Consider the following 15815-nt stretch of genomic DNA (forward strand, 5'->3'; position numbering starts at 1 on the left):
CCGTTTGGGATTTAGAAACCCATTGCTCTGTCTTTTGTCCCAATCCTTGCACATCTATCCAGGTTATTCCAGCTGACCCCTTGCTCAGGGTCCAGGCTTGCTAAGGGAGGCTGAGTAGAATCATAGAATGTAAGACTATCTGACAACAAAGCAAATTATAATCCATGTTACAAAGGATTACAAGTGGTCCCCTAGGAGCCTGCAAGGAAATTGAAGGTAGTTACTTGACCCTGGTCTTTCTCCAATGCCACCAAAATTCTCTCCCCTTGTCCGTAGCTTAATCACACCACACTACACGAAAAGCATCTTGACAGTTTAGCTATTCCAGAGTACTAGTCCACACCTGTCTGTGCACCTTATTTTAGCTTTGTCTAAGCAAAATTGTCTACTGCAAATGCACAATGTTGTTGGTATAAATGTATCTATGCTAAGGACTATTGTTGTCACAATCAAGTCGGATTGATGTCAGACGTCTTCAGTCCCCAGACTCACACCATTTTCAGACAGCTCTGTGATGAGAAACTTTCCCACGGTCATTTCTCAGTGCTGGGACTCACATCCTGAGTTTGGGAGTTTCCTCACTCCGCCGGATAGAAATTAGAGCAGGTTGAAAATTTTCCAAATGAGATTTTGTAAAAAATTATGACTGTTTTTCAAATGTTTCCCCTTTTTGGACAAAATCAGAAATGGAAATAGTTTGTAATTTTCTCATTTATGATTCTAGAGAGTTTTCTTAGATTGTTCCAAGTAGTTGATACTTTTTTTAAAAAATGAGAAACTAAAGATTTCCCCTTTGTTCCCCCTCCGAAAAGGGGAGCTGAAAAATGGGGGAGGGGAGGGAGAGAGAGCAGAAGAATGAAACACTAAAATATTCCCCATATTTTGGAGGGGGTGGTGAAATACTAGAAAAACTGGAAAGCATCTATGAATGCTCACTCCATGAATGTCTTTGCCCATGTACTCAACAGCCTGTAAGGAAAAATGTAGGAGTCATTTGATCTGATCTTAACCTCAGAATGTAGCTGATTCTCTCACAATGTCAGTACTCTGTTTTGGAAAGGGGATTGGGTTGATTTCGACTTTAGAGAAGTCATTTCCCTCTCTGTGTCGGTCTTTCCTCTTCTCCTTGCCTTTCTCCATTAGCCTGACCAGTCCCTGTTTAATCAGCCAGAATTCCTTCAGAACATTAAAGCCAACTGTGTTTGGTGTATTTGTGGCTACAGCGCCACTACCAGAGCTCAGTGTGCCCCCAAGCCACTACAAGGAAAAAAGCAGAAGTTATTGAATGCTGTTCGTTCTTCAGTCTCATTGAAATGATGCTGGTTTCTTCATAGCGGTAGTGGCAAGACAGGCAGCTCCTGGGGGTAAGACACCTCCCAGATATCCTTTTGATTTCCACCCTCCCTCCCACCAGAACAACTCCTGCATCCTGATTTGCATGCTTCATTATCGGCCATATTCGGTAATCCCCCGTTTAAATGGGCCAAGTGCTACACTGATGTAAACCAGCGTTAATCGATTGATTTCAGTGGTACAACGATGATTTACATCTGCTACATGAGCAGCCTCCTCATGCAGTAGAAACCACATGCATGATGCTCCAAGGTGATACTATAATCCCCACCCCAAAAGTGAACAAGCATGGCAACGAACCACAGCTCCTATGAGTATGACACCACCAGGGAGCAGTTTTTAGCCTGTGTATAGGGAACAGAACCGAAGAGTCTCCCCAAAATGTCTACTAATACAATGAAAGAATGGACCCAGCAAAGAACATCAGCATTGATTTTGACATACCCATTCAGATTTAGAATCCCATTGCTTCGTTGTTTGCCCAGACCCTGCACCTCTCTCCAGGCTATTTCAACTGACCCCCGGCTCGGGCTTCAGGCATGCAAAGACCCACTGAAAGAACAGAAACCTGCCTGACAAACATTAAACATGGAACACTCACCCCAAGGATGCTGCCAGCTGCATTCACAATCTGTAAGGGAAAAGCTGAGAGTTACTTTTTCCGCATCTTCTCCGGTGTCATCAAAACAGCAGCTACCCTCCTATGGTCAATAGCTTAACCCCTCCACGTCCATGCCTGGCAGTGTAGCTATCACAGCCTTCTAGTGCGCTTTTCAATGGACAAACTTTTCTAGCACATTCAGATATACAAATTCTATAGCGGAAAAATACAATTTTGCTGCTATAACCTTGTCTCTACACTTGGGGTTTTCGCCAACACAGTCACGTTAGCCAAGGTCCAATCATCTTTATATGCGCAACTAACACAACTATGCCAGGAGAAATCTGTAGTGTTGAAATGCCTTGGACAGTTCTGTGCTGGGTAACTTTGCCACGGCCCTTCTTTATTATCACTTGGATTAACCTCCAGAATTTGGGAGTGTGCTTTCTGAGTCTGATTCCTCAATAGAAGAATTAGAGATAGTTAAAAAAAATCCAAATGATTTTTTTGAGAAATCTGTTTGTTGTTGTTGTTGTTGTTTGTTTTAAAAGTTTTTTCACCTTCTGGAAATAAATTTTTTTACAGGATTTTCACTTATATTGCCACCTCCCTTCTTCTCATTACATACATTCCTCATTTCCTTTTTCTGTAGATGTTGTTTAATACTAATGTTTGCTTGCGGGGCAATTACAGGTGTCAAGTTATTCACAATTTTTGAAAAAAAATTAAGATGCTTCTTTTGTTTTTCTAATGATAAAGAAAGGGGAAGTGGAAAGGCAGTTTTGAAGAACAGATGAAGTTCAAAAGCTGAATCTTTTTCCTTTTTTGATTTTCATTCTTTTTGTTAAAAATACAGAAAAAATGGTTTCCCTGAAAATCTTCATTTTAAACAAAAAATATTTTTGGCTGAGTGAAGCTGAGTACAATTTTTTCATCATTAATTTGATCATTAGTTTTCAGTTCAAAAACAGATTTTTAATCAAAGCCAAACATTTTCCAGAAGGTAATGTAGGATCTGAACATTTTTAGGAGGAGGGGAATGTTGCTGGTTTTGTTTTTCCAAACCAAAATATTTGTACTGAAAAACCTCAGAAATGTAATCACAATGTTTTGGGTTTTTTTCCAATTTTTCCTAATGTGGGAAATTTCCCAGCTATCCAGGCAATTTCCACTAAACTTCCAACTGAGTGTGTTTGTGATTGTCCATGGTGACACTATTATCCTAAGCCCTCATGGAGGAAAGCCACAGTATTCCCAGTGAATCACAGTTCACAGTATGAAACAAAATACAAGACTATGTAGCACTTTCAAGGCTAACAAGATGGTTTATTAGATGATGAGCTTTCGTGGGCCAGACCCACTTCCTTTTGATCTGAGGAAGTGGGTCTGGCCCACGAAAGCTCATCATCTAATAAACCATCTTGTTAGTCTTTAAAGTGCTACATAGTCCTGTATTTTGTTTTAGCTACACCAGACTAACACGGCTACATTTCTATCACTAGTTCACAGTATGTGTGACTCCACTGGGAAGTGATTCTTAAGGGAGTGATAATGAAGAGGTCCACAGAGATTTATCAAACCAGCCACAAGTATAATAGGAGAAATGAAACTGCAGCAAGTGTCTGGATTAACTCGGATTCGCCCCTTCGGGATTTAGAAACCCATTGCTCTGTCTTTTGTCTCCATCCTTGCACATCTATCCAGGTTATTCCAGCTGACCCCTTGCTCAAGGTTCAGGCTTGCTAAGGAATACTGGGTAACATAAAACTGCCTGACAAGAAAGGAAATTATAAAACTCACCTCACAACGCGTGCTAGGCAGCATCGCAGGAGCCTGCAAGGAAATTGAGAGTAGTTACTTGATGCTGGTCTTTCTCCAATACCCTCAAAATGCCTCCATTATCCATATATTAACCATACCATGCCTATGCTAAGAGCACCTTGACAGCATAGCTATTGCAGTGTGCTAGTGCACCTGCACCACCTGTGTCCTTTTTTCTAGATCTGGCCCAATGAAATCGTCTTTACAGCTAATACACGATATTGTTGCTTTAAGTGTATTAGTGTTAGGGACTTTTGCTGGCACTGTCGTGTCGGTTAGACGTCAAACATGGTCAGTCTCCAGACCCACACTTTCTCCAGAACCTTAGTAACGGGCAACTCCCCACTGTCCTTCTTTCTCAGTGCAGAGACATTTCCAGAGTTGGGAGTTTCCTGCCTTCTGCAGATAAGGGTGCGTCTAAGACTACACCTTTCTGTCCACAGAGAGATGTAGATTGGGCACATCAAAATTGCTAATGAAGCAGGGATTTAAATATCCCAGGCCTCATTAGCATAAACATGACTGTCGCTTTTTTCAAAACAGAATTTTTTTGAAAAAAATGGCAGTCTAGACACAGATCTGTCGAAAATATAGCCTTTTTCGACAGATCCTGTAAACCTCATTTTTGAGGAATGCAGGATCTGTCGAAAAAGGCTTTATTTTCAACAGATCTGCTTCTAGACTGCCGTTTTTTTAAAAAAAACCTTCCTTTTTGAAAAAAAAAGCTGCGGCCATGTTTATGCTATGAGGTGTGGGATATTTAAATCATTGCTTCATTATCAGGGTTTGCCACGTGGTGAAGAGCCCCACTCACCAGCCTCACGGTCTTCCACGATTCTGCATTCTGCACAGGTGCAGATCGCTCTGCGCTGGCTCTTCCAGGTTGTCGAGCCCTCTTATTTGTTGAGCCCTGTTCATTAGCAATTTCGATGTGCTTGATTTGCATCCCTCTATTGACAGAGGGATGCAGTCTAGATGTAGCCTCAAAGCTGGTTGAATTTTTTTTCCAAATAAAATTTTGAAAAAAGTTGTTCGATATTTTTCAAATTTTTCCCCTTTGGTCAAAAAGAGAAATGACAGCAGTTTTCAACTCCCTTTCTTAGATTTTTCACTCCGTGGTGCTCTTTTCTAAATCTGTTTGATAAATTATATGCGTTTTTGGGGAAATTTTCCACACCAAAAAATTGTAGGTGTCAACCTTTTGTTGAAAAATTTAAATTTTTTTAATGAAAAACTAAAAAATCCTTCCCCTGTTTGTTTTCCCACTGAAAAAGGGAAAAGAAAGGGAAAGAAAAGAAGGCAGAAGCACAAAACTGAGTCTTTTTTTCCTTTTTTCAGTTTTCAATCCTTTTGTTTAAAATTCAGAAAAAAGGGAAAAAAATGTTTTCCATGAAAATCTTCATTTTGACCAAAAAATATTTTTGAGTAACGCCGAATGAAATGTTTCCATCCAAAAAAAATTTTAAATTGAAAAATGGGTTTTCAAACAAATCCAAAACTTTTTAAAAAATCACTTAGCTGAAAAATTGGGATCTGAGCATTGGTGTGAAAATGTTGTTCTTTCTGGTTTGCCAAAAGAAAAACTTTGTATTGAAAAACTATTTAAATTTTATTACATGTTTAGATTTTCTCTAAAGTGGGAAATTTCCACTGTCCAGTCAATTTCTACCCACTAGCCATACCATTGGATTATCTCCTGGATTCCCCCTTGCAGTGCTTCTTTATGTGCCACATGGGAAACCCTTTTTCTAATAGGCCAAAGTCTGATTGGTCCTGCCTAGAGCAGGGGGCTGGACTTGACCTTCTGAGGTCTCTTCCAGTTCTATGATTCTATGATAAGGGGATGGTTGGATGAAATAACATGATCTTGGTAACTAATTGGCCATTCATTATCAGTTGGAAATAGGTCAATGGAGGGATGATAGGAGTTGCTATAGGGAACTTTCTGGGTGTCTGGCTGGTGAGTCTTGCCCACATGCTCAGGGTTTAGCTGATCGCCATATTTGGGGTCGGGAAGGAATTTTCCTCCAGGGTAGATTGGCAGAGGCCCTGGAGGTTTTTCGCCTTCCTCTATAGCATGGGGTACAGATCACAGCTGGAGGATTCTCTGCATGTTGGGTCCTTCAAAGTATTTGAAGGCTTCAATATCTGAGACATAGGTGAGAGGATTATTCTAAGAGGGGTGGGCGAGATTCTGTGGCCTGCACTGTGCAGGGGGTCAGACTAGATGATCATAATGGTCCCTTCTGACCTTAAAGTCTATGAGTCTATGAGTTCTGGTGTAAAATGGCACTTCCCAATTAACTTCGGTGGAGCTTGGCCCATTTACCTGTGCTGGAGATCAGTTCTCTTGTGTATGTGATTGTTCAATAGTAACAATAGCCCTAGTTCCAGTGGCGCAGAATGACAGGATTGCTAGTGAATGCCACTTCCTACTGTGCGTGAGTCCACTAGGAAGTGGTTCTTGTGGTTGTAAAGAGGAGAGGTCACACAAAACCCAACCAAATGGATTTTAGTATAAAAGGAACCATTTAGTATAAAAGCTTTTAGAATAAAAGGATGAGGTTCAACAAGGACAAGTGCAGAGTCTTGCACTTGGGACGGAAGAATCCCAAGCGTTGTTACAGGCTGGGGACCAATCAGCTAGGTAGTAGTTAAGGATCTGGGGAAAAGGACCTGGGGGTTACAGTGGATGAGAAGCTGGAGATGAGTCAACAGTGTGCACTTGTAGCCAAGAAGGCTAATGGCATGTTAGGTTGCATTAAGAGGAGCATTGCCAGCAGATCCAGAGAAGTGATTATTCCCCTTTATTCGGCTCTGGTAAGGCCACATCTGGAGTACTATGTCAAGTTCTGGGCCCCCCGCTACAAAAAGGATGTGGACGCATTGGAGAAGGTCCAGCGGAGGGCAACCAAAATGATTAGGGGACTGGAGCATATGACCTACAAGGAGAGACTGAGGGAGTTGGGTCTCTTTAGTTTGCTGAAGAGAAGAGTGAGGGGGGATTTGATAGCAGCCTTCAACTTCCTGAAGGGGGGTTCCAAAGAGGATGGAGAAAGGTTGTTCTCAGTAGTGACGGATGGCAGAACAAGGAGCAATGGTCTCAAGTTGTGGCGGGAGAGGTCCAGGTTAGATATTAGGAAAAACTATTTCACTAGGAGGGTGGTGAAGCACTGGAATGGGTTTCCTAGGGAAGTAGTGGAGTTTCCATCCCTAGCGATTTTTAAGTCTCGACTTGACATAGCCCTGGCTGGGTTGATTGAGGGTATGTCTAGACTACCGCGTTTTGTCGACGGAAGTTTTGTCGACAGATACGGTCGACAAAACTTCCGTCGACAAAGAGCGTCCAGACACATTGAGTTCTGTCGACAAAGCAAGCAAGCTGTTATGTCGACAGAACTCAGCGGTAGTGTAGACACTGGTATAGTTTTGTCGACAAAAGTCCACTTTTGTCGACAAAACTAGGTAGTCTAGACACGCCCTTATTAGTTGGGATTGGTCCTGCGTAGGACAGGGGGCTGGATTTGATGACCTTCTAAGGTCTCTTCCAGCTCTATGGTTCTATGATTCTATGATTAAACTTGAAACTGCAGAGAGCCTCCGGATTAATTTTGATAGATCCCTTTGAGATTTAGAAAACCATTCTTTGTCTTTTGCCCCAGTCCTTCCACATCTGTCTAGATGATTCCAACTAACCACTGGTTCAGGTTTTGGGCTTGCTAAGAAGTCCTGTGATCATATAAAACAGCCTGATAGCAAATAAAATTTGGTCACCAAAGGACCTCTCCTAAGTGGGTTCATCTGAGCCTGAAAGGAAAAAGCCGGGAATTACTTGATCCTATGCTTTCTACTATGTCATCAAAATATAGCAACCGTGTCTACACAAAGGGCTTTTGCTAGCACAGCCATGTCATTCAGTAGGGTAAACATGGGCTCATACGATCAATATTCTCACAGTACAATGTAGACATAGCCAGAGGCTCCATCGCATCCTAGGTTAGTTGTTCCAATGGTATTTTTAATATGGCTTAAAATGTGCATGTCTAACTTCACTTTTAGACTATTGGCTCTCATCTTCCTGTCACTACAGAGCTATCTCCCATCAGAAATCTCGTCCCCAGCAATTACATTTATACCAAGATCAAGTCACCCTTTAACTGTCTTGTGTGATAAACTAAATAGATTGTGCTTCTTGTCTTTGGACTCCTCAGCCTCTCTCAGCCTAAGCTCTGAGCACACCTCTGGAGGACAATGGGCTTCCTATGATTAATATGATTTAAAGGCGAATGTAAAAGCTTTAAAGGAAAGTAAATGCTGAACACTCACCAACATTTCACGTGAAGCGCTTTTATCAAACTACAAGAAAAGGCAAACCCGTTACTAAAACATTTATCACTTGTTGCTGCTCTTTCTCTGGCAGCAGTAAATGAAAATGATGCCCTAAAAGGAACAGGACTCAAATGTCTGCTGGTTGCAAATGGGAGACAGGGTGCTCTGGTATAAAAGGGAACTGGGCTGGGACACAAGAGCTCAAGGATCTATTCTGGGCTCTGCTGCTGAATTTTGGAGTAACTTTATATGAGTCTCTTCCTTTCTCTGTGCCTGTCTTTCTTCTCTTTGCCTTCCTGCCTTTAGTTGACTGGGCACTATACAATGATCCAGAATAGCTTCTCGGACTCTCACAGAGCGTTTATGGACAACACACCACCAGCAGGGCTCCAAGATATTAAATGAAGTTAATGGGTAGCAGGTTTAAAACTAATAAAAGGAAGTTCTTCACACAGCGTGTAGTCAACCTGTGGAACTCCTTGCCAGAGGAGGCTGTGAAGGCTAGGACTATAACAGAGTTTAAAGAGTAGCTAGATAATTTCATGGAGGTTAGGTCCATAAAAGGCTATTAGCCAGGGGATAGAATTGGTGTCCCTGGCCTCTGTTTGTCAGAGGCTGGAGAAGGATGGCAGGAGACAAATCGCTTGATCATTGTCTTCAGTCCACCCTCTCTGGGGCACCTGGTGCTGGCCACTGTCGGTAGACAGGCTACTGGGCTAGATGGACCTTTGGTCTGACCCAGTACGGCCGTTCTTACATTCTTATGTTCTTACGTTAAGTGCCCCCAGTGCACTATAAAGGAAGCGGAAGGAGTTGTTTAGTGCTGCTCTTTCTCTACGATCAGAAATGATGCCAGTTTCATGACACTGGCTGTGCATGACAGCTCCTGGGTGAGGAAATTTCCAAGCCACCTGCTCAATTTCCACTCTCCCTTCTATTGACATCTTTCCTATATTATCTCCACACAAAGATTCTCAGCAAATCACAGCTCCTGCTGTGTGTGACTCCACTGGGAAGCGGCTCTTATCATGGCTGTAAAGAGCAAAGCCCGCAGAGGCCCAAAACACCATCTGCTTGGGAGAACTGAAAGTGCAAAGAGCATCTTCCTTAACTGTGACACCCCCCTTTGGGATTTATAAGCCCATTCCTTAGTCTTTTGCCTTCATCTTTGCACATCTGTCTGGACTTTTCCAAATGACCGCCATGCTCACAGCTGGGGCATCTGAAGAGTTCTGCAACAATACAGGTACCTGGCCAGTTCAAAACAAGAGAATTTTCCAGACCATGGGAGGTCAGTATTCTCTAGCAGCATTACCAGTACTTGCACTGCTTACAGGGCTGTTAGAGAACCTTTGGGGTAAGTTAGAGCTAAATAAGAGAACAGAACACTCACAGCCACGCCTGGTGGCTATAAACAAACTTTATGGAACCGCGGGAAAAGTGGCCAGATCCAGGAAAAGTGAACATCCAGTTCACTAAAATCATTCCGGACGACGCATGTTTCCAGACCAGAGAGTTCTGGATTAGAGAAGTTCAACGTGTATAACAGTGTTTCTTAAACTGTATTCTGGGGCACACCGGTGTGCCATGGAGAACAACAGAATTCAAAATGGCTGACCTTAAAGAGGCGGGCAACTTTTTTGTTGTTGTTTTTGCTCAATAACTTCCCCTGACCCTTTTTTTCCTCAATAACTTCCCCCCGCCTGACACTTTTGTTTTCTCAACAAAAAATCTTTGGTGTTTCCCATTAAAAAAAATATTGTTTGGTGTTCCTTGGTTTTAAAAAGTTTAAGAAACACTGGTATATAAGATAGCTGGACAGGAAACCAACTTGGAATACTCACCCCAAAACCTCTTTCAGCTGAGTGCGCAGAACCCTGCAAGGAAAGGTCTGGGAGTTACATGATCTTCCTCTTACTCAATACCCTCAAAATGTAACTGATTGCTTCCCACTCTCCATAGCTCAGCCGCACCATGGCTACACTCGGCACACTCTGGCTTCGGCTACACTATGACTTTTGCCGCAAGAGACAATGCAAATGAAGCATGAATTAGCATTTTCTCGTGCTTCATTTGCATACTCTCCTTCGTTTCGTTTTTGCACAAGGGGTTTTTGCACAAAAACAAACAGTGTGGACATTTCCTTTTTGTGCAAAAACCCCTTTTTGTGCAAAATCCTTATGCCCGTCGTCCACTGCCAAACTTCTTTTCACTCTACAGCAACAGTTATGCCAGTGGACTGCAATGTGAAACCTTCCACTACTGTTCTTTGTCGCTGTTGGGATTAATCTCCAGAATCTGGGAGCTTCTTTACTGAGCCTGACCCATCTGCATCAGAATTAGAGGGGGTTGAAATTTTTCCTGTAAAAAAATTGTCCATTTACTTTTCAATAAATGAGAATGTTTGATCATTTTTTGATTCACGATAGCCACCCCGATTTCTTTTCTTTCCCCCCATTTTTTCCCTTTTTCTAGAACAGTTTGTAAAATTGTGTTTTCAGAAATTCAAAACATTTGGGTTTCAACTTTTTTGGAATTTTTTTAAAACTGTTTGAATGAAAAACAGAAAATATCCCCCCCTTTACTTTCCTACTGGAAGAGGGAAGGGAAAGGGGGGAAAATAGCATCTGGACATCAAAAAGCAAAACTTTTCCCATTTTTTGGTCTTAATTCTTTTGGATTAAAAACAGAATTAGTGTAAGAAGCAAATTTTTCCATTAAAAATTTAATTTTGAGCAAAAATTTTGTTTGTTTGTTTAACTAGAACTGGAAGAAAGTTTTTACTGTTTTTTTTTTCCAACTGAAAGGTGCGGGGGGCGGGGGTGGGTTTCAACCACAGTTGAAGCTTTTACAGAAAAAAACATTTAGATGAAAAACTAGAGTCTAAACATTTTATGGGAAATTTTGACAATTTTGTTTTTCCAAAGCAATATATTTTTATTGAAACCCTCAAAAAATTAATCACAGCCTCCTGCCTCATGAGTGGCTTTTGAAAACCTAAAGTTGTTGTTTTCCTTTTCACTTGAAAACCCCAAAATGTTTCATAGGCCATTTTTAAAACTCAATGAAAGAGAACAATTCAGAAGCTCTTTCCCTGAATTTTCTCTTTCCTCCTGACGAGAGTTGAGAGTCATTTCTGGACTCTCACTTAGGCACGTCTACACAACAAAGCTATTTCAGGATACTGGAGATATCCCAAAAGAGCTACCCAGCATCTACACAAGCCACCTGTTATTTTGAAATATTTTCCAAAATAACGGGTGTTCTATTTTGCCATCCCTGTAAACTTCATTGCACGAGGAATAAGCCATGGCTCAAGATAGCACTTTATTTTGAAATTTAGCACTGTGTAGATGCGCCAAATTTCAAAATAAGCTATTTCGAAATAAAATCGAAATGAGATTTTATTGCCCATCTTATGTCAAGTTTAGGGTGCAGTGCAGATGCACCCCAAGTGATGTTCTGCCATATAGGACACTGTATCTTTTAGTGCACGTGTCACTGGATAAGCAGGCACAAGCGCTCGGTTCTGGCTCCAGCCATACCACTGACAGTGCCGATGAAAACATGCCATATTTGGATGCTTACCCTACGTTTCAGTAGTGCGCTGCTTTCTTTAGGGCAAAGGATGGAGACGAGGAGAACCACAGCCACAATCAGGAGCTTCATCTTGGATTCTGTTTGGCTCTTCCAAGTCCAGACAACCACGGCATGAGGCTATGGGGTTTAGCAGCCGTATTTATACAATGCATTGGGTGTGCCATTACAAGCTTGACTGCCCAAACCCAATGCTCACACTGTCAAGGAGACCAATCATCTTTATCTATCGGAAAAGGTCAGAGGCTTCATTAAACTCCACCATGTGGAATCAGCTTGCTGTTTCCAAGGCTGGGAGCCAACCTCAGGTTGAAGAATGAATTGCATTATTCTGCTCTATGATGGGTCTTGAGATGACTCATCTTACTGTCATTGTACAGGCCAAAAAACGCTTTACCTCCACTTCTTAATCTCCTCCCTACACGTGAAGGCTGGGTAACAGGCAGGGAACATGTTTTATAATAAGGTGCATGTATCTTATGCCCTTTAACAGACAGTAACAGGAAGAAAGGCACCATGTCGCTAGGTGGTATGAATTGGCCATTGCTACGTTGGCATCAATGGGGCCAGATTCCCAGCTCAGGTAAATCAGCTGTGGTTCTGCTGCTTGTAGTGAAGTCAGATCACCAGCTGGTGTGAATTAGCCTCTTCTCCACTGGAGTCAATGGGGTCCGATTCCCAGCTCTCACAAATCAGCTGTTATGTTGGGCTCACAGGGGCCAGAATCAAAACTGGTGTAAATGGGCCATTACTCCATGGAAGTCAACATGGAAGCCTCCTCTAGTGTAAACCACCAGTGCTCCATTGGGAGCAGTTCCTCAGCTTGTGTAAATTGTCCATTGCCTTCCAAATTCACGGGGGTAGAGTCCAGCTTGGGTAGCTACCTCCACGGAAGTCAATGACCATTGCAACTGATGATCTAGCCCAGTTACTCTCTAGAGCCTGTTAGTATCTGAGTGACAGTAATGCTTAGAGGACTCAGCCTAGTTCAGAGGTGTAGAATCCACCCTAGTCGGAGAGCTAGGAGACATGAGGGATGATGTGGGGGTACGTCAGTTCTCTCTTTCAACACCTGAACTCTGTTTCATCTTATTAGACCAGGCGTGGCCAACCCACAGCTCGTGAGCTACATGCAGTTCTTCTCCCCCCCGTCAGCCACGTCCCCCCCTCCTGGGGCTCCCCTGTGCTCACTGGGGCAGGGGAGCCATGCAGATCCAAAATGGCAGCCATGGATGGGAGCCTGCTGAGGCCAAAAAGCCTTCTTAAAGGGCCAGTCTTTTTTTTTTTTTTTTTTTTTTGCTCTACCATCTTTTGGGGGCTCCTTTAAAATGGGGGCTCCTTTTTTTTCTCTACCATTTTTTTGCCCCGGCTCTTTGCGCTGGATCCAGCTGGATCTTGGTTCTTTGTTTGGAACAAGTTGGCCACCCCTGTATTAGACTGTAGGCGTTTTGTGTCAGGGAGGTTTCTTGCTGCGTGTGCAACGTTGGCACAACAGATCCCTGATCTCATCTGGGGCAGGAACTCTCTTGCCGTGTATCTGTGCAACACCTGGCATGATGCACCCTGATCTGGATCACATCCTCCATGGACTAGGTTAATAGAAATGACAACAAAAACCGACAGCTCTGAAGTCTGTGGGAGATCAGCAAGTGTGAAAACCTGGCCCAAGTTGGAACGGTTGCACATGGAGTTAGCCAGAATCAGTGGCCAGTTTAGAAACATAGTGGCCCTTTATCTTCCAGGCAAGAGGAATGGACTCTGGTGGAGTCATGGAGGCTGTTAAAGGGGATGGAAGTCAAGATGCCTGAGACCTGGGTTCTCAACTGTACCATAATGATGCTAGCCAGTATGGGCTACATTAAAGTGGGCTGTAAGTACCAGTGTAGATAAGACTGAGATGTGCTTTGGGCTCAGTAGGGATTGCTAATATGAATTCTCTCAGACGGAGCACCCTCCCTGAAGAGCCAGCACCCACTCCCAGCCCCACACAAACTCTGGAAGGCGAGTTGTCCCTTGTCCTCCGTGTTCCTGAGCTGGTGTGTGTTGTCAGATGTTCAGCTGGGTGCCTGTGTTCTTTCTGCAAGTGGCACTGACTCTGGCCATCAAACTGCCCAATAAGACCCCGCGTCTTGGTTCAGTAGCGAAGACACTTGGTCAGGTTTATTGCCGATGGAGCACAGTGCTAAGGCCTCCGTTCAGTCGTGTGCTTACAAACGTTTGCACGTACTAATGACCCAGGTGAGTCAGGGGCAGAACTTTCCGCTGCCCCCTAGGCCAGACGAAGGTTTAAGGAAAAGTATCCCAACATTTATGGACTGAGACAAACAGTTTGGGATAAGCATCTAACGTAGCACCTCATGCTTTTCACAGCGTGGTTGTTACTCCCTGCTGTACTTCCTTCCCCATGTATCCAAGTGTCACTATCCATTGCTGTTCTCCAACCATCGTGGTCAGGTTGGGGTGTCCTTGTGCTGACTTGCTGAAATGCACGGACATCTGCAGTATGTTTTAGCCGTGCTAGCAACACGGCTGTGGGCTTCTTGTGCTGGACACTGACTTGTGGCAGGCATCTGCTTTTGTCAGGGTTGGACTGTTGCTCACAATATGACTTTTCCTGGCTTTAGTTCAGACCTCAGGCCTTCCACCGGGCTTTCTCTCCTACAGCGTGATGAGCATGTCCTGTCATTCAGAGAGCTGAACAGATGCGTATTGTTCTTTAACTGGGCTGCTGACTTGTTCTGGAGATCAGGCAGAATAATCCAAAGCCCTCCTCTCCTCTTATCAGCATGAGGTGGGTGGCTGCCAGAAGTGAACAAAAGGGGATATTCTTGATGGGTGGTTTTTAGGACGAGTTCTTGCATCAGAGGTGATGTCAGGCAGATGTCCCATCATGGAGGGATTTGCCTCAGGTGACAAGTTAAATGTCCCATAAGATAAAGTCTCACAAGCTCTTTGTTGCTCTAGGGTTATTTCCTGATTCTGACAAGTGGGCAGAGACGGACCCAACAGGAAGAGTCTTTGTCTTCCAGGGTATGTCTACACTACCCCGCTAGTTCGAACTAGCGGGGTAATTTAGGCATACCACACTTGCAAATGAAGCCCGGGATTTGAATTTCCCGGGCTTCATTTGCATAAGCGGGGCGCCGCCATTTTTAAAACCCCGCTGGTTCGAACCCCGTGCAGCGCGGCTACATGGGGCGCGAACTAGGTAGTTCGAACTAGGCTTCCTAGTTCGAACTACCATTACTTCTCGTGAAAAAAGAAGATTAAGGGGGGACATGATAGCGGTTTTCAAATATCTAAAAGGGTGTCACAAGGAGGAAGGAGAAAATTTGTTCCTCTTGGTTTCTGAGGACAGGACAAGGAGTAATGGGCTTAAAGTGCAGCAGGGGAGGTTTAGATTGGACATTAGGAAAAAATTCCTGACTGTCAGGGTGGTCAAATATTGGAATAAATTGCCAAGGGAGGTGGTGGAATCTCCCTCTCTGGAGATATTTAAGAACAGGTTAGATAGACATCTGTCAGGGATGGTGTAGACGGAGCTTGGTCCTGCCTTGAGGGCGGGGGGCTGGACTCGATGACCTCTCGAGGTCCCTTCCAGTCCTATTATTCTATGATTCTATGATTCTACCCTCCTAGTTTGAACTAGGAGGGTAGTGTAGACATACCCCGAGAGAGGAGTGGGAAGTCATGCAGCAGGAGCTACGCTGCTCTGTATTTCTGATCCTATCAGGGACAGATCCGTAGGTGGTGTGAATTGCCCATTGCACCATTGGAATCAGTGGGACAGATCCCAGTTTCTGTAAATGGTGGTGGCAGATGGCAGAACGAGGAGCAATGGTCTCAAGTTGAGTAAGAGAGGTCTAGGTTGGAGATTAGGAAAAACTATTTCCCAAGGAGGGTGGGGAAGCGCTGAGACAAGTTACCTAGGGAGGGAGTGGAATCTCCATTCCTAGAGGTTTTTAAGGCCTGGATTGACAAAGCCCTGGCTGGGATGATTTAATTGGGGTTGGTCCTGCTTTGGGCAGGGGGCTGGATTCAAGGGCGTCATGAAGTCTCTTGCAACCCGAGGATTCTATGGTTCTATGAGCCCCATACTCGTTCTATTTCTGCA

The sequence above is a fragment of the Pelodiscus sinensis genome, chromosome 24, assembly GCF_049634645.1.
Source record: "Pelodiscus sinensis isolate JC-2024 chromosome 24, ASM4963464v1, whole genome shotgun sequence".
NCBI classification, from domain to species: Eukaryota; Metazoa; Chordata; order Testudines; family Trionychidae; genus Pelodiscus; species Pelodiscus sinensis.